This window comes from Penaeus chinensis, chromosome 29 (assembly GCF_019202785.1).
Source record: "Penaeus chinensis breed Huanghai No. 1 chromosome 29, ASM1920278v2, whole genome shotgun sequence".
NCBI classification, from domain to species: Eukaryota; Metazoa; Arthropoda; class Malacostraca; order Decapoda; family Penaeidae; genus Penaeus; species Penaeus chinensis.
Window position 1 is genome coordinate 28,518,362 of NC_061847.1, and position 20,000 is coordinate 28,538,361.

The 20,000-nt window shown below is 37.5% G+C and overlaps 1 protein-coding gene and 11 non-coding genes across 12 annotated transcripts in view; 9 read left to right on the forward strand and 3 right to left on the reverse strand.

Moving 5' to 3' along the window:
* The window catches only part of LOC125040855 (F-box/LRR-repeat protein 12-like), a 50,004-nt gene that overhangs the window by 21,902 nt on the left and 8,102 nt on the right, over positions 1–20,000 (reverse strand). The gene's annotated exons all lie outside the window — the stretch shown is intronic.
* On the reverse strand, positions 417–498 carry Trnas-gcu. Its single transcript has one exon. It is a non-coding gene; the product is annotated as a tRNA-Ser (tRNA).
* Positions 5,668–5,749, forward strand: Trnas-gcu. The gene has a single exon. It is a non-coding gene; the product is annotated as a tRNA-Ser (tRNA).
* On the forward strand, positions 6,503–6,584 carry Trnas-gcu. The gene has a single exon. It is a non-coding gene; the product is annotated as a tRNA-Ser (tRNA).
* Positions 7,457–7,538, forward strand: Trnas-gcu. The gene has a single exon. It is a non-coding gene; the product is annotated as a tRNA-Ser (tRNA).
* Positions 8,310–8,391, forward strand: Trnas-gcu. The gene has a single exon. It is a non-coding gene; the product is annotated as a tRNA-Ser (tRNA).
* On the forward strand, positions 9,509–9,590 carry Trnas-gcu. The gene has a single exon. It is a non-coding gene; the product is annotated as a tRNA-Ser (tRNA).
* On the forward strand, positions 10,346–10,427 carry Trnas-gcu. Its single transcript has one exon. It is a non-coding gene; the product is annotated as a tRNA-Ser (tRNA).
* On the forward strand, positions 11,183–11,264 carry Trnas-gcu. Its single transcript has one exon. It is a non-coding gene; the product is annotated as a tRNA-Ser (tRNA).
* On the forward strand, positions 12,511–12,592 carry Trnas-gcu. The gene has a single exon. It is a non-coding gene; the product is annotated as a tRNA-Ser (tRNA).
* Positions 13,889–13,970, forward strand: Trnas-gcu. Its single transcript has one exon. It is a non-coding gene; the product is annotated as a tRNA-Ser (tRNA).
* On the reverse strand, positions 19,264–19,345 carry Trnas-gcu. Its single transcript has one exon. It is a non-coding gene; the product is annotated as a tRNA-Ser (tRNA).

Below are 20,000 nucleotides of genomic sequence, written 5' to 3' on the forward strand. Positions count from 1 at the left end.
TATATATATGGATGTGTGTGTGTGTGTGTGTGTGTGTGTGTGTGTGTGTGTGTTTGTGTGTGTGTGTGTGTGTGTGTGTGTGCGCGCGTGTGCGTGCGCTCACTTACATGATCCTCCCATCGTGTAGCATCTGTTGAGCTACAGCTGACAAGCCTCTGTCGATTAGCTTCATCTACCCCAGCTCTATCCTATCGAACGCCTTACTTTGGTCTAACTACATCTGACCGAACTTTACCCCACTGAACAACAGCTAACCAGCGTTTTTTATTGTAAATCATCCGCAGACTTTTTTCATTCAGTTTTATTTATTTATAATTTTAAGAGTATAAGCGTCTACTTCTATTGAAACGTGCTTTGACGTTAACTTTGGTCAGACACCTTGTATTCATGTGCTGGTTTCAAGGAAAACGACTATTCGACGAGGATGGGATTCGAACCCACGCAGGGAGACCCTATTGGATTAGCAGTCCAACGCCTTAACCACTCGGCCACCTCGTCTTACAGTACGCAATGTTAATCTACTTGCACAGCTGCATGGCAATATGCCTGGTCACCAGTGAATGTGCATTTGCTCTGTGTACAGGAATATCACACACATTACTACAGGCATACTCTTCTACAACTGGAATGAAAAATAGAAAAAAAAAAGAGTCATATTGAATGTGCATGTTCTCTATGTACAGACATATCACACACATCCTGAAAGCAACTTCATATACAAGTGGAGTGAAAAAAAACCCACCGAGAACAAAAGTGAAACAAACCATTTCTCTCAAACATGATAATAATAATATGAAATGTGTCAAAATAGTGACACAATGCCGGTCATGCGATTCGAAACACTCTGTACCGGTGTCATGCATTTCATTCACAACCAGAACATGCGCAATAATACTTATATACTCTACACAGTCCTGAGTGTTGATGCATTCATTCATAAAAAAAAAAAAAAAAAAAAAAAATGGTTTGGTTACACTATCCGCCAAACGAAGACAACCGAAATCTTCGTAAAGTCCTACGAAGAAAAGGAAGAGAGAGAAAACGAGGATAACCGATATTTTTAGAAAATGTATGAGAGAAAAACGAACACAGGAGAAAACGCAAAGAGGAAGATTTTTTTGTTGCACGAGAATGTATCACCGGCTCTATTGGCCTTTAATTGACGATGGTGACGATGGTGATGGTGGTATGTGATGATGTTGGTGATGGTGGTGATGATGGTGGTGGTGATGATGTTGGTGATGATGATAGTGGTGGTGGTGGTGGTGATGGTGGTGGTGGTGATGATGATGTTGGTGATGATGGTGATGATGATGATGATGGTGGTGGTGATGATGATGATAGTGGTGGTGATGATGATGGTGGTGGTGATGGTGGTGGAGATAATGATGGTGATGATGATGATGGTGGTGGTGATGATGATGGTGGTGATGATGCTGATGATGATGGTGGTGGTGGTGGTGATGATGATGATGATGGTGGTGATGATGATGATGGTGGTGTCGATGATGATGATTATGGTGGTGGTGATGATGATGGTGATGATGATAGTGGTTGTGGTGATGATGGTGGTGATGATGATGATGATGATGGTGGTGGTGGTGGTGGTGATGATGATGATGATGATGGTGGTAATGATGATGATGGTGGTGGTGGTGGTGATGATGATGATGATGATGATGGTGGTGATGATGATGATGATGGTGGTGATGATGATGGTGGTGATGATGATGGTGGTGGTGTTGATGATGATTATTATGATGGTGATGATGATGATGATGGTGGTGATGATGACGATGATGATGATGATGATGATGATGATGATGATGATGATGGTGGTGGTGGTGATGATGATGGTGATGATGATGATGATGGTGGTGGTGATGGTGATGATGATGATAGTGGTGGTGGTGGTGATGGTGATGATAGTGGTGGTGGTGGTGGTGGTGATGGTGGTGGTGGTGGTTATGATGGTGGTGCTGATGGTGAAAATGATGGTAGTGGTGGTGGTAGTGGTGATGATGTTGGTGATGATGATGGTGAAGATGATGGTAGTGGTGGTGGTGAGGTTGGTAGAGGTGGTGGTGATGATGTTGGTGATGATGGTCGCATTCGTTAAAATACTTTCTTACTGAATTTTATTTATTACTTGCAAGTATTGTAAATCATTAGTTCTTAGAATAATATAATGACGGAAATATAATTTTGACATGACATATAAAATATGAATATGTAAATTCATAAAGAAACACCTGGCTACAACATGCTGAAAATGTGTAATTAAGCTATTACGATACTTATGTGTAAAGATTACAAAATTAAATTAATTGTATACATATTCTGTTGTTTATCTTTTTTTTTTTTTTTTTACATCGTTATATATATACATAAATATATACACACACATTTATACATATATATATATTATTTATACATCGACATACAAACACACACACACATATGTGTGTATACATATATGAATATATACATTTATATATGTTATATATGGATATGTATACATATACATATAAATGTATATATACATATATATTATATATATAATATAATATATATATATATATATATGATTTGTATATGTAATATATATGTTTAAATACACACACATACATGTACACACACACACACACACACACACACACACACACACACACACACACACACACACACACACACATATGTGTATGTGTGTGTGCGGGTGTAGCTATATACATACATACCTTAATGCACATTATATACACACATGCACGTACACGCACACACACACACACAAATATATATGTATAAATATATGAATATATATATCTATATATGTATATAAAGACAGACACACACACACACACACACACACACACACACACACACACACACACACACACACACACACACACACACACACACTCACACTCACACTTTGTATACGTGTGCATACAAATACTCACATGTTATATATTATTATTGTACAATAGGGTTATATTGTTAATATAGTATAAACAGTGCTAAGCCTATATACCCTATAGACGACAAGCACGAAACCAGACCGATAAACTAAGCAATTTAGCCTTTTCTCCTTGCTGACAGACCATCTTAAACATTATTGAAAAGTGCATCGTACCAAAACAATTGATTTTGATGTTTATCTTCTAACTATTCCTTCAAATCCTACAGAGTACAACAGTGGTGCCCCAATTACGGCAAATTATGAGAATCCGACACAACAACCCAGATTTCGGCATTGTTCGTAGTTATCAGTGCTTACCTATGTATAATTTTGTTTAAAAAAAAAAAAAAAAATGCTTTGGAAATAGTAACATGTGTAATCTCATTGCATGTGTCATTATGCTTATTATTGAAGTTACAGGCATCTCTCTAATTCGAAGTCTTGTCTCTATCATCGTATTGACACACTTTGCCGTAATGGTAATTGTGGCGTGTAATAGCGCTTTCAGAATGTAATTTTATGATTACTGATAATGACACAACTAGTAGTACTGAAATATGAGAACAGTCAATGCATGCTATATATGGCAAGTGGTTATGATCACACACACACACACACACACACACACACATACACACACACACACACACACACACACACACACACACACACACACACACACACACACACACACTCACTCACACTCACACTCACACACACACACACACACACACACACACACACACACACACACAGAGAGAGAGAGAGAGAGAGAGAGAGAGAGAGAGAGAGAGAGAGATTGTGTGTTGCGTGTTATAATCAACATCCATATCCCAAGTTTTTTTTATGATATATTACAGCCTATTAGGTAACTATATAAATATATCTGTATGATCACTACTATGAATTTCTAATTTCACTTGGAAAACCATAAAATTGGAATCGCCACACTTGGTAGCATATGATAAGCGGTTCGAACCTTTTGCTCGGGTCAATAAGAGACTTTTGTAAATTTTAGACCAAAACCTATCAGCCCGCTTTCTATTTTTCGATGAAAATTTAATGCCTGGCTGTTTAGCTGGCTTAATATTACTCCTGTACTGTGCGATTATTTCGTATGTACCTCTATCGGTTATAACACTGTTAACTGTACTTCTGTAATATGTAGTGTGAAGTATGTAATATACAGATATAATAAAGTGTGAATAATTTAGGACTCTAGAGAAAGTACGTTTGTGCCATGATTGGTGTTAAAATATTGGCTGAAGTTTTGTATGTATATCATTTTCTGTACATTTCCTTGTATATGTATATATGTATCTGTTTATCTTAATGAAACCACCAGAACCTGGATGGCCTACTTACTACTGACGTAAGTTCTACATTTCACTCAAAGACACTCAAACATACCTTTGAAATGATAATAAATTATCACTGGGGGAACTGCCCTATCGCTGCATCCTCTTATTCGCGTAGTAAATTATCTAAATACGAACTCTTCTCGTGCTACATGATGAGCAATGTAAACATATCTGACCATATTTCCATCCTCAAGAAACGAATAACTGTTAACTCAATACGGGCTCACAAGAACTCAGATTCACCGTTTATTCATATTCATGAATTTTTCCTTTTCTTGAGATTAGACGTAGTATAGTGTACAGCTGACGGTAAACAGGACCGTGAGTGTAATGCATGTCGTATCTAAAAATTATTGACGTAGAGAGTATTGATCTCATCTATTACATTATTATGCCTGACGTCTCTTTAATTGTGGGTAGTCGTGTCTAGTTTGACCAATGTGTGAATGGAATTGTTAGCTAATATTGGTGTCAAAAGCGCCCTTCTCTTGTCGAGTTTAGATATTCTTGCCTACTTATATAAAACGACCCTCGCCTAGATACTTAACCCCGTCGTTCTGCTCCTGTAAAATGCATGCTACCTATCTTGTGTGTAACAGGCTGTTGCTGCGTAGTTAAAAATGGGTTTGCCCTTCGCGTCTAATATGATTTACTGTGTGAAATGTCTTCATCTATGTTTATCACCTATAATGAGCTTACGTGTTTCAAGTTCCATAAGGGTGGTAATGAAATATAATCGAGTTATTACAAATGATAATCATTTTGGCTTATATGTCTTCCAAGATGTATCTTTAAGTGGCTCCACAATCCGCCCTACGTGATATTGTGAAATATTAAAATAAAATATCTGGGACAATTGTAAAGTATATAAATGAAGACACTTGTATGATATATAGTTCAAAGACAACTGTAAGATATATAAATTAAATGAAGATAATTATGAAGGTCATAGTTTTAATGATAGTGGACAAGTGCAAGGTTCTTGCATAAAGTAAGCTTCTTGTCTAAGGCAAAGTTCTTGTGTAAAGCAAGGTCCTTGCCTAAGGTAAGGTTCTCGTCTACGGCAAAGTTCTTTTCTAAGGTAAGGTTCTTGTCTACAGTAAGGTTCTCATTTAAGGCAAGGTTCTTGGCTAAGGTAAATTTCTTCTCCAAGACAAAGTTCTTGTTTATGGAAAGCTTCTTGGCTAAGGCAAGGTTCTTGTTTAAGTTAAGGTAAGGTGCTACTTCAAGTTCGATGGCAAAGTAAGGTTTTTTTTTTTCAGGGTAAGAGAATATTCTATCCCTGCAATTTCTTGATGGGGTTCAACCGACCGTCACCTATGCCCAACTGTTTAGATCATACAACACGACGAGGTGGCCGAGTGGTTAAGGCGTTGGACTGCTAATCCAATAGGGTCTCCCTGCGTGGGTTCGAATCCCATCCTCGTCGGTGAACACTTTTCTTCAGAAATTTCTCTCTCAGATTGTTGCTGGATTTCATGAAGACAAGGTGTTCATGTTTCCGTTAAATAGATAAATATATGTATGTGTAAATAAATGTATGCCTATACGTATGACATATATATACATATATGTATGTATATGTTTATATAAGGTTTCTGTTTAAGGTAAGGTTCTTGTCTAAGATAAGTACTTGTCTTAGTCATGGGTCTTGTTTGAGGCACAGTTCTTGTCTAAGGTAAGGCTCTTGTCTAAGGCAAGGCTCTTGTGTGAGGTAAGGTTCTTCTCTAAGGCAAGATTCTTGTTTATGCAGTTCTTGTCTAAGCCAAGGCTCTTGTCTAAGACTAAGTCCTTGTCTGAGGAAAGGTTCTTATCTAACGCAATGTTCTTGTCTAAGGTAAGCTTTTTGGCCAAGGCAATGTTCTTGTTTAAGTGAAAGTAAAATTTTGATTCTAGTTCGATGGCAAAATAAGATTCTTTTTCAGGGTAAGTGAATACTCTAATTTAAGTTGTCTGAGACAAAGAGCCACCCTACTCTAAAGCTTGATCTGTATATCTGACACCTTATTACCTGCTAATTCATCATACCACTGTAATGCCCCCCCCCCCCCCCCACATATACACACACAAACAGACAAACACACACACACAAATGCGTTCTGAAGCTTTGGCACGAGCAGGCGGTAAGCTGACAAGTTCAGTAGACAATAGAGTAAATCTACCTGTACTAAATTCTTAATATGACGAGGTGGCCGAGTGGTTAAGGCGTTGGACTGCTAATCCAATAGGGTCTCCCTGCGTGGGTTCGAATCCCATCCTCGTCGGCGAACACTTTTCATGAAAGCAAGGTGTGCCTGTATGTATACGTATGTATATGTATACGCGTATGCATATGTAAATCTATCCCCCCCCCCTTCTCTCTATATAAGGTTCTTGTTTAAGGTAAGATTATTGCTTAAGATATGTACTTATCTTCGTGGAGGTTCTTAACTGTGGCAAGGTTGTTCTCTAAGGCAAGGCTGTTGTCTAGAGCAAGGTTCTTCTCTATGATAAGGTTCTTGTCTAAGGCAAAGTATTTATCTAAGTTTTTGTATAAGTCAAGGTTCTTGTCTAGGGTAAGGTTCTAGTCTAAAGCAAGGTTCTTGTCTAAGTCAAGGTTTTGTCTGAGGTAAGTTTATTTTCTAAGTCAAGGTTCGTGTTTAATGGCAAGATTCTTGCCTAAAACAAGGTTCTTGTCTAAGGCAAGATTCTTGTGTAAGGCAAGGCTCTTGTCTATGGCAAGCTACTTGTTAAGGTTCCGGTCTAGGGTAAAGTCCTAGTCTAAGGTAAGGTTCTTGTCTAAGGTAAGGTTCTCGTCTAAGACAAGGTTCCTGTGTTAGACAAGTATTTGGTCTAAGGTATGGTTCTTTTCTAAAGCAAGGTTCTTGTCTAAAGTAAGATTCTCGTCTAAGGCAAGATTCTTGTCTAGGGCAAGTCTAAGGTAGGTTCTTGCATTAGGCAAGGTAAGGTTCTTGTCTAGGGTAAGTGCTTGCCTATGGTATAGTTCTTCACTAAGGCAAGGATCCTGTCTAATGTAAGGTACTTGTCTGAGGTAAGGTCCTTGTCTAAAGCAAGTGCTTGTCTCAGGCAAGAACACAAGAACAGTCGTTCTGGCTATTAGAGCAATAAGCCATAACCTATTACTTCCTTGCAAGTTGACGAGGTGGCCGAGTGGTTAAGGCGTTGGACTGCTAATCCAATAGGGTTTCCCTGCGTGGGTTCGAATCCCATCCTCGTCGGCGAACACTTTTCTTGAGAAATTGAAGGTGCATGTTTACGTTAAATAAGTATTTTTATGTGTATGTAAATGTATACTATATATATACGTATGTATGTATATGTGTATATATCAGGTTCTTGTATAAGGTAAGGTCCTCCTATAAGTCTAAGGCAAGGTTCTTGTCCATGGAAAGTTTCTTCTCTAAGGCAGTTATTGTCAAAGGTTATTGTCTAGGGTAAGGTCCTTGCCCTAAGGTAAATTCTTGTTTAAGAAAAGGTTCTTGTCTAAGGTATGTTTCTCATTTAAGACAAGGTTCTTGTCTAAGGTAAGGTTATTGTCTAGGGCAAAGTTATTGTCTATGGAAAGGTTCTTGTTTATGGCAAGGTTCTTGTCTAAGGTAGGGTTCTTGTCCAGGTTAAGGTCCATGTTTAATGTAAGTGCTTGTTTAAGACAAGATTCTTGTCTAAGGTAAGTCGTCTAAGGCAAGCTTGTCTAAGGTAAGATTCTTGTCTAAGATAAGATTCTCGCCTAAGGCAAGGCTCTTGTCTAAGGTAAGGTTCTTGTCTAATACAAGGTTCTTGTCTAGGGTAAAGTCTTATCTTAGGTAAGGTACTTGTCTAAGGCAAGGTTCTTCCCTAAGGTAAAGTTCTTGTCTGAAATAAGGTTCTTATCTAAGGCAAGGTTCTTGTATGAAGAAAGAAAAAATGGTTATGGAGCTTTGGCAGGAGCAGGCGGTAAGTGGACAAGTTCAATAGGCCATAACTTAGGCCCTAGTAGCCTATTACAACATGACGAGGTGGCCGAGTGGTTAAGGCGTTGGACTGCTAATCCAATAGGGTCTCCCTGCGTGGGTTCGAATCCCATCCTCGTCGGCGAACACTTTTCTTCAGAAATTTCTTCCTCGAGTTGTTGCTGGATTTCCTGAAGACAAGGTGTGCAAGTTTGCGTTAAATAAATGTGTATATGTAGATCATATATATTTATATATATATATATATATATATATATATATATATACATACGTATATGTATGTATATGTACATGTAAGGTTCTTTGGTAAGGTTCTTGTTTACGATAAGTAAACAAGTACTTGTCTTAGTTAAGTTTGTCTAAGGTAACGTTCTTGCCAAAGTCAAGGTTCTTGTCTTAGGTAGGTTTCTCGTCTAAGACAAGGTTCTTCTCTAGGGTAGGGTGCTTGTCTAAAGTAAGGTTCTTGTCTAGAGCAAGGTTCTTTTCTAAGGCAAAGTTCATTTCAAAGGCTAGGTTCTAGTCTATGGCAATGTTCTTTTCTAAGGTAAAGTTCTTGTCTAAGGTAAAGTTAACTAAGTCAAGGGCCTTGTCTAATGCAAAGTTCTATTTCTAATGCAAGGGTCGTGTCTAAGGTAAAGTTCTTTTCTAAGGCAAGGTTCTTGTCTAAGGCAAATTTCTTTTCTAAAGCAAGGTTCTTGTCTAAGGCAAAGTTCTTCCCTACGGCTAGGCTCTTGTCTAAGGTAATTGTCTAGGGCAAGGTTCCTGGTAAGGCTCTTGCTAAAGCTAGTTCTTGTCTAAGGGAAGGCTCGTCGAAGGTAAGGTTAATGTCTAGGGCAAGTTTCTTGCCTAAAGCAAGGTTCTGTTCTAAGGCAAGACTCTTGTCTAAGATAAGGTTCTCGTCTAAGGCAAGACTCTTGTCTAAGGGAAGGTTCTTGTCTAAGGCAAGGTTATCTATGGTAAGGTTCTTGTCTAAGGTAAGGGTCTTGTTTAAAGTAAGGTAGGGTTTTGATTCCAGTTTGATGGTAATATCTAATTTAAGGTGTTTGAGAAAAATAGCAACCCTAGGACTTTTCTCTAAGGATTGACCTGTATCTCTGACACCTTAATAACTACTAATTCTTCCTACCACTGCAATTTCTTATGATGTAACACAAGAACAGTCGTTCTGGAGATTTGGCAAAAGCGGGAGGTAAGCTAATAAGCGCAATAAGCCATAACCTGATGTCTCATTGCAAGACGACGAGGTGGCCGAGTGGTTAAGGCGTTGGACTGCTAATCCAATAGGGTCTCCCTGCGTGGGTTCGAATCCCATCCTCGTCGGCGAATACATTTCTTTAGAAATTTCTTCCTCAAGTTGTTGCTAGATTTCCTGAAGACAAGGTGTGTCTAAGGCAAGATTCTTCAAGGTTCTTGTCTAAGTTCTTCCCTATAGCTAGGCTCTTGTCTAAGATAATTGTCTAGGGCAAGGTTCCTGTTAAGGCTCTTGGTAAAGCTAGGTTCTTGTCTAAAGGAAGGCTCCAAGGCAACGTTCTTGTCTAAGGTAAGTTTCATATCTAATTCAAGGTTCTTATCTGGTGTAAGGCTCTTGTCTAATGTAAGGTTATCTAGTGTAAGATAAGTCTAAGGCAGGATTCTTATCTAGTGTAAGGTTCTTGTCTAAGGCAAAGTAGGGTAAGGTCATTGTCTAAATTAAGTGTTTGACTAATGTAAAGTTCTTGTCCAAGGTAAGATTCTCCTCTTAGGCAAGACTCTTGTCTAAGGTAAGGTTCTTGTCTAAGGCAAGGTTATCTATGGTAAGGTTCTTGTCTAAGGTAAGGGTCTTATTTAAAGTAAGGTAGGGTTTTGATTCCAGTTTGATGGTAATATCTAATTTAAGGTGTTTGAGAAAAATAGCAACCCTAGGACTTTTCTCTAAGGATTGACCTGTATCTCTGACACCTTAATAACTACTAATTCTTCCTACCACTGCAATTTCTTATGATGTAACACAAGAACAGTCGTTCTGGAGATTTGGCAAAAGCGGGAGGTAAGCTAATAAGCGCAATAAGCCATAACCTGATGTCTCATTGCAAGACGACGAGGTGGCCGAGTGGTTAAGGCGTTGGACTGCTAATCCAATAGGGTCTCCCTGCGTGGGTTCGAATCCCATCCTCGTCGGCGAATACATTTCTTTAGAAATTTCTTCCTCAAGTTGTTGCTAGATTTCCTGAAGACAAGGTGTGTCTAAGGCAAGATTCTTCAAGGTTCTTGTCTAAGTTCTTCCCTATAGCTAGGCTCTTGTCTAAGATAATTGTCTAGGGCAAGGTTCCTGTTAAGGCTCTTGGTAAAGCTAGGTTCTTGTCTAAAGGAAGGCTCCAAGGCAACGTTCTTGTCTAAGGTAAGTTTCATATCTAATTCAAGGTTCTTATCTGGTGTAAGGCTCTTGTCTAATGTAAGGTTATCTAGTGTAAGATAAGTCTAAGGCAGGATTCTTATCTAGTGTAAGGTTCTTGTCTAAGGCAAAGTAGGGTAAGGTCATTGTCTAAATTAAGTGTTTGACTAATGTAAAGTTCTTGTCCAAGGTAAGATTCTCCTCTTAGGCAAGACTCTTGTCTAAGGTAAGGTTCTTGTCTAAGGCAAGGTTATCTATGGTAAGGTTCTTGTCTAAGGTAAGGGTCTTATTTAAAGTAAGGTAGGGTTTTGATTCCAGTTTGATGGTAATATCTAATTTAAGGTGTTTGAGAAAAATAGCAACCCTAGGACTTTTCTCTAAGGATTGACCTGTATCTCTGACACCTTAATAACTACTAATTCTTCCTACCACTGCAATTTCTTATGATGTAACACAAGAACAGTCGTTCTGGAGATTTGGCAAAAGCGGGAGGTAAGCTAATAAGCGCAATAAGCCATAACCTGATGTCTCATTGCAAGACGACGAGGTGGCCGAGTGGTTAAGGCGTTGGACTGCTAATCCAATAGGGTCTCCCTGCGTGGGTTCGAATCCCATCCTCGTCGGCGAATACTTTCCTTTAGAAATTTCTTTCTCAAGTTGTTGCTGGACAAGGTGTGCAAGTTTGCGTTAAATAAATATATATGTATACCACATATATATATTTATATATATATACGTATTTGTATGTATATGTATATAAAAGGTTCATTTTTAAGGAAAGGTTCTTGTTTAAGATAAGTACTGGTCTTAGTTAAGTTAGTTCTTGTCTAGGGTAAGGTTCTTGTCTAGGGTTAGGTTCTTGTTTAAGGTAAAGTTCTTGTCCAAGGTAAAATTCTTGTTAGGCAAGTTTCTTGACTAGGGGAAGATTCTTCTCTAAGGTAAGGCTCTTGTCTTAGGCAGGTTTCTCGACTACGGCAAGGTTCTTGTCTAGGGTAGGGTGCTTGTCTAAGGGAAGATTCTTGTTTGAGGTCAGGCTCTTGTCTAAGGCAAGATTACTGTCTAAGGGAAAGTTCTATTTCTAATGCAAGGTTCTTGTCTAAAGTAAAGTTCTTGTCTAATGTAAGGTTATTGTCTAGGGCAAGATTCTTCAAGGTTCTTGTCTAAGTTCTTCCCTACAGCTAGGCTCTTGTCTTAGGTAATTGTCTAGGGCAAGGTTCCTGTTAAGGCTCTTGGTAAAGCTAGGTTCTTGTCTAAGGGAAGGCTCTAAGGCAACGTTCTTGTCTATGGTAAGTTTCATATCTATTTCAAGGTTATCTGGTGTAACGCTCTTGTCTAATGTAAGGTTATCTAGTGTAAGATAAGGTAGTGAAGTGCTTGTCTAAGGTAAAGTTCTCACCTAAGGCAAAGTTCTTGTCTAAGGCAGGATTCTTATCTAGTGTAAAGTTCTCATCTAAGGCAAAGTAGGGTAAGGTCATTGTCTAAGTTAAGTGTTTGACTAATGTAAAGTTCTTGTCCAAGGTAAGGTTTTCGTCTTAGGCAAGACTCTGGTCTAAGGGAAGGTTCTTGTCTAAGGCAAGGTTATCTAAGGTAAGCTTCTTGTCCAAGGCAAGGTACTTGTTTAAGGTAAGGTAAGGTTTTGATTCCAGTTCGATGGCAATATCTAATTTGAGGTGTTTGAGAAAAATGGCAACCCTAGGACTTTTCTCTAAGGATTGACCAGTATCTTTGACACCTTAATAACTACTAATTCTTCCTACCACTGCAATTTCTTATGATGTAACACAAGAACAGTCGTTCTGGAGATTTGGCAAAAGCGGGAGGTAAGCTAATAAGCGCAATAAGCCATAACCTAAGATCTCCTTGCAAGACGACGAGGTGGCCGAGTGGTTAAGGCGTTGGACTGCTAATCCAATAGGGTCTCCCTGCGTGGGTTCGAATCCCATCCTCGTCGGCGAATACTTTTCTTCAGAAATTTCTTCCTCTAGTTGTTGGATTTCCTGAAGACAAGGTATGCACGTTTGCGTTAAATAAATATGTATATGTAGATCATATATATATATATATATATATATGTATACGTATATGTATGTATATGTACATGTAAGGTTCTTTTGTATACCATATATATATGTATATATAAGGTTCTTTTTTAAGGAAAGTTTCTTGTTTAAGATAAGTACTTGTCTTAATTAAGTTAGCTCTTGTCTAGGGTTAGGTTCTTGTTTAAGGTAAAGTTCTTGTCCAAGGCAAGATTCTTGTTAGGCAAGGTTCTTGACTAAAGTAAGGTTCTTGTCTAGGGTAAGGTGCTTGTCTAAGGTAAGGTTCTTGTTTAAGGTAAAGTTCTAAGGCAAGATTCTTGACTACGGTAAGGTTTTTGTCTAAGAGAAGATTCTTCTCTAAGGCAAGGCTCTTGTCTTGGGCAGCTTTCTCGTCTACGGCAAAATTCTTGACTAGGGTAAGGTTCTTGTCTATGGGAAGGTTCTTCTCTAAGGTAAGGCTCTTGTCTAGAGGTAAGGCTCTTGTCTCGGGCAAAGTTCTTGTTTGAGGTCAGGCTCTTGTCTAAGGCAAGGTTACTAAGGAAAAGTTCTATTTCTAATGAAAGGTTCTTGTCTAAGGTAAAGTTCTTTTCTAAGGCAAGGTTCTTTTCTAAAGTAAGGTTATTGTCTAGGACAAGATTCCTAAAGGTTCTTGTCTAAGTTCTTCCCTACAGCTTGGCTCTTGTGTAAGGTAATTGTCTAGGGCAAGGTTCCTGTAAGGCTCTTGGTAAAGCAAGGTTCTTGTCTAAGGGAAGGCTCTAAGGCAACGTTCTTGTCTAAGGTAAGTTTCATATTTAATTCAAGGTTCTTATCTGGTGTATCGCTCTTGTCTAATGTAAGATTATCTAGTGTAAGGTAAGGTAGTGAAGTGCTTGTCTAGGCAAAGTTCTCATCTAAGGCAAGGTTCTTGTCTGAGGCAAAGTAGGGTAAGGTCATTGTCAAAGTTAAGTGTTTGACTAATGTAAAGTTCTTGTCCAAGGTAAGGTTCTCGTCTAAGGCAAGGTTATCTAAGGTAAGCTTCTTGTCTAAGGTAAGGTTCTTGTTTAAAGTAAGGTATGGTTTTGATTCCAGTTCGATGGTAATTACTAATTCTTTCTACCACTGCAATTTCTTAAGATGTAACACAAGAACAGTCGTTCTTGAGCTTTGACAGGAGCAGGCGGTAAGCTGACTAGCGCAATAAGCCATAACCTAAGATCTCCTTGCAAGACGACGAGGTGGCCGAGTGGTTAAGGCGTTGGACTGCTAATCCAATAGGGTCTCCCTGCGTGGGTTCGAATCCCATCCTCGTCGGCGAATACTTTTCTCCAGAAATTTCTCTGTGGTATTTGCTATTGCGAAGCGACAAGGTTTTCGGTGTTATCTCGAAAGATAATATATGCACGTGTATATATGTAAGTACAGGTATATGTATAAAATACGCGCGCGCACGCGCGCACACACACACACACACACACAAGTGTATATATTTACACATGTATATTTATATTAATATTCATATATACATGTATACATGTGCATATATATAAATAGATGGATAGATAGATATTTATAAACATACATGCATTCATACACACATAAACACACGCACATACAAATATATATATGCGTGTTTGTGTGCGTGTAAATACAGCCATATATATATATATATATATATATATATATACCTATCCTAATTCTTAGCTGTAGGCTGTGTATGTATGTATATACATATATATACACATATACATATACACGCACATGCACACGCACACACTTAAATATTTACATATATATACACATACATATATATACATATATTATATATATATATATATATATATATATATATATATATATATATGCGCAAACAGCCATAACATGAACACGAAGGAAATATACATACATACATATATACATATATATATATATTACTTTTGTGTATATATATAAATATATATGCACACACACACACACACACATATATATATATATATATATATATATTTATATATATTTTACATATATATGTATATATATGAAATTTTATCCATCTATTTATTTATATTATCTGTGAGTGTGTGGCGATGTAGGGGGGGGGGGGGGTAAGCAAAGATATATATATATATATATATATACATATATACATATATATATAGATATAGATACACACACACACACCTGTCTAAATTTATCTGTAGGCTATACAACTTTATATGACTCAAATTAATGTGTGGCTCAAAACGCCATGATGCTGAAAAGTCACATATAACAAATTATATGTTTTCAAAATGTAAAGTCGGATAAAATCCTAAAGTGACCAAGGCAAATTTATTAAAGCGCAAATATAACAGTAAAAGATGAAAAAGAAAAGAAGAAGAAAAAAAAAAAAAAAAAGGAAAAGAAGAGAAAGAAAAGGAATATATACAAGTCATTTTGAAATCACAAAATCACATCAAAGAATAATCAATTAATTAAGATATAATTAATTAATTAACTAATTAAGATATAATGGATCACGGAATTCCAAACACAAGAAAAGACAGATCAATAAAGAGAGTGGGAAGGAAGCCAGCTAGTACGAAACAAAATGAAAGTCATGATGCCGAAAGGTAAGATAAAAAACGAAACAAAACAAAACTAAAAAAAGCAATATAAGAACCTGGCGAGGTTTTTCCGCGTACTTGCCCAACCAGTCCCTTGTGCAGGCGAACTTTCCTACAGACTTCCCTGTCTCTTTCAGTTTATAGGGATGAGGATGTATGCACGCACACTCACTCACTCACTCACACAAAACATATATGGATATATCTTCATATATATAGATAGATATAGATAAATGTATATATCCACATATCCATATATAGTATATATGTGTGTGTATATATATATATACGTACATTTATATATATATATACACATATATGTATATCTCTCTCTCTTAATCTCCCTATATATATATATATATATATATATATATATATGTATGTATATATATACACAAATAAGTATATCTGAGTATATGTAAACATTTACTGATGTATATTATTTATCAACTTTGTCTATATTTTCCACACCACATATAATACCCAAATCCATGCCTGTATGTCAATACAATCTTTCAGTACCCCCCCCCCCCCCCACCCGAAAGACTCTTGCTGAGCAAATACAAGGGCAGGGCAAGGGCCGTTTTCATTAGTACCAGAGATTCGGAGGCGGGATTCACGAAAGGTCTCCGAAATTTATCTTGACCGAAAAAGTCTATAATTTGCCCCGTCCCACATCTCTAGAGTAATGCTGGTAATGGGACACATTTATATCGTAATAAACCCTATTTGGTTAATCTATTGCGATAAGACGATAAGGTAAATGTGGCAATAAATCCTGCTTATATCATAACGGTAATATTACACATTAGGTATATCTACATGTGATGTGGCTTATTGTCATTCCATCAGTTGTAGAGAAGGGCGCTGCTACATGTATTTCTTTTTAATAAAATTTCAGTTGAATATATAAAATGTATAATAATATTGTCATTATAAGATTAAGATTTATTGCAGTATGTACGTTTAACATAATTCTGCCACCAATTATCATCAAAGTCCATAATGATGTAAATGTTTATTTTATTACCAGCATTAACTTTGAGACGTGACAACGGGGCAAATGATACTTTATTGCTGTCTAAGACAAATTACCTAACAGGTATGAATTATTTTCATACAAACTGTGGTAAATTTACGAGTTTTTGGTCCTAAAACTGATCAGGCTTCCCGCACTTGATGTCTAAGCAATGCTTAGAATAAGTATTTACACCATACTAGGTTGCATAATATCATAATCTTTTGGTTTATTCCATATTATAATGGTTTCACACTTGCCTTAGCGAAACCCTTGTAACTATCTGCCGAGTCTAACGAAAAGTTCATCGATCTTTATGATAGCAATCTTTTTTTTTTTTTTTTTTTTTTTTTTTTTTTTTTGCAGGAGATATCTGAGGAAGACCAAATTATGGTCATAACTACACACTGTGGCTTTTATTCTAATGTCTGTCATTTAACCTATTGACAAGGTCTCACACAACCTTCATGCTTTCTGGGGTCAAAGCAGTGTAATTTCTCAGTCAGTGATTTATATTAATGATATGATAATCATTACTGCTTAGTTCGAACTTGAAGCCAATAGGACATACGATCTCTCTGGCTGAAATCAAGATTAAACATTTTGAATCACAATTTACTTAAATTTTCTTTGCTGCAAAAACAATGTCTTGGGATGTGTTAGATATTTCAACAAATAGTTACTGTAATGAAAAGTTCGACACATATGTCAATCAATACAGTCTGGGTTTACCACCAAGTACTTTGTTTGAATATTTGATGTTGCAATCATACAGATGCATGGAGCCATAACTTATGTAAACTGGAAGTCGCAAGGGACAGAGAAACCTGGACACTAAATTGTGCATGGAGTTCGTTGTGATAATTGTTGAGAAAGGCAGGAATATGAATAAATACTGCTGCAAAGACTGCTTTTTCAACCTTTTGACACTGTGCCAAACTATTGCTCTTTAGTGATACAAAACTTTTTACCTGCCTAAGAAAGGAACGGCAGCTACAACATATGGATATATAGTTTTCCCAATTACTAAAATCAATCTCAGGGTAATCACAGAAATTAACTTTAAAAGACAACTTGATGCCGATTGTATCATAGAAGAAAGTTGCTAAAAATGAGAATTGCACATGAATGGATACCTTATATGTAATCTATATAAAATACACGTTCTTACATATGTATAAGCAGTCCACCGATTCCCTGGTTTGACAGCCTAGTCATAGACTTTGATACCAACGAATGTAAAATGCTTTGTACATTTGACATCTTCACAAGCAAGTACTGACTGGACAAGATTTAACAGGTCCTAAGTCCTGAATATCGGTCATTAGTAAATGCATCAAGATCCGCCACTAGGCTCTCCAGAGACTCAGACAGGATAGTATTATCAGTAGAATCAAGGTTAGCGTCCTTGATACTACAGTGTTGTACCATAGTGACTTTGGATGGTAGCTCTACCCATTATTCAGTCCATACAAATGTTGAAGAACATTAGTGCAATAATACAGACTTGCCTCACTCCAAAATTCACAAGCCTCCACCACACTTTACAGTACTTTTAGAACCAGTATACAGGCTTGCCATGAATCCGATAATACCTGTTAGTACCGCCCCAAGTTCAGGATCTCTCAGAATAATTTTCAATGCACCAAGTCACACACCGTAAGGTTAATGTGGGCTACACGCACCCCACAACGGCACTCTATAATGACTCAGAGTGCATGCTCCTTCCCAGTTTCATAACCAGTTTTTAACAGTTCAGCAAAGATGCTTTGCCACCTTTCAGCTTAGGAGGTTCCTTACGTACAGATAGATCTGGTACTGGGATCACACCGCTTACATCCAAACTGAAAGTGCTCCATACTAAAATTACTCAGCCCAGCATTAATGCAACCCAGTATGATCTAGATCTGAGATGACCCGGCCATCTACTGAGTGGGCGGTAGTCTTGTGGAGAATCTGGAGTTCAGTTTTCTCAGGGCTTGTTAGGTGTTCAGCCTCCTCAGCGAGTTTCATGATATACTGTTCTTTGTCCTTTCTAAACAGTGTTCAAGTTCTACATACCTGGGAACATTACAAGATGTAATCAGTAGTTGTTATAGCTGTGTGACACGCATATGTGGCCTCCAGTGAGTTAAAATGTATTCCATCTTGCTCTTTGGCAGTCACCAAAGGGTTCCTAGGCTGCAAGAAGGCTTTCACACTTCAAAGTATCCTAAAGTGCTGCAGAGACAGGTTACTGAGTAATATGAAATGACTCTGGTGAGCCTCCAGGGACAGTCACTCTCCCTTTATGTAATGTGTTGTGTCCTTACGTTTATTGACTCGATCCCTATTGCACCCTTGACCTTATAACTTGCATATCTTTGTTTACATTCTTGTTATCTTGCCTTTATTGTGAAGTTTTCATAACCTTGATTGTAAACATAATCTCGACCTTTTAATGATAACCTTGAAGTACTTTCTACAAAGTTAAAAATCAAGAAATGCTGATTTACTCCAGAAGAAAGAAAACGGAAAAGAAAATAGAGAAAAAGGGGAGAAAGAAAAAGAAAAGTATAAGAAGAAACTAATCTAATGGAGACTATTCCTCGAGCGCTCCATGCTGCAGTTAAAAGTCCTGGATAATGTGAAATTGCACGGTACTTTTCTCTTTATAAAATGTAAACACGAGTCCTCGGACATTGCCTTGGATCTCAGAAAGCCCGCGTGAAAGAACATTACAATACTACTCTGATGCGATTGGAGATTTGTAGGATTATCAAAATAACTATACATGATTGTTGTGAAGATATATGAGCATGCATGCCTGGATTTCAAAGGAATCTGCATGTGTTCATGGATTCCCAATTGTGAATATCTACTAAAAGAGCTAATAATAACATACAAATGATATGATATGATTTTGATATGATAGTTGTACTGTATAATAGTTTTGTATAGAAACTGGTAATAAGTATGGTAGTTCAATAGAAAAATCACACTCCGACGAGGATGGGATTCGAACCCACGCAGGGAGACCCTATTGGATTAGCAGTCCAACGCCTTAACCACTCGGCCACCTCGTCACGACATCTTGTAAGACATATATAAGCGTTAAAGCATATATTAACTAGATATTTGGTACGCGAAACAGGTGTCTAGGTGCCATGCCTGGTCAATAGTGATAAAGACCCATAAGTTCATTGCCTGGTAATATCCAGGTGGAGCAGAGTTTACGTTTGATATGGGCAGAAAAATGCAAATCTTCTCATTGGGAACACTTGCTAATGAAAGCAACAGGTGTGAACTAGATGCTGGAGGTAACCGAGGCAGCTTTTATTTCGGCTTGGAAGTACTGAGTATAAGTACACATGTACAAATACAGACACATTTACATAATACTACACACACAATTAAAGTAAAAATGTTATTACCGTGAAGTCTACAAGTTGACAGATAGTAAGCGCGCGCGCGCGCGCGTGTGTGTGTATGTGTGTATTTAAGATTAGTATATAAGAAAACAAATTCGTATTAATCTACTCTCTGGTATTCCACACATTACACAAGTTCAAGTACCAATTATGTCATCTCAAGTAACACACATTACACTGAGGCACCACTATACAATATTAGTACTATAATCAATTTCCTTACACTGTGGACAGCCTAAAATTCTTCATAATCACGGAGAGACGAAATGTAAACACCACAGGCGAGGAATCACATAGCTCTCTGTCGATG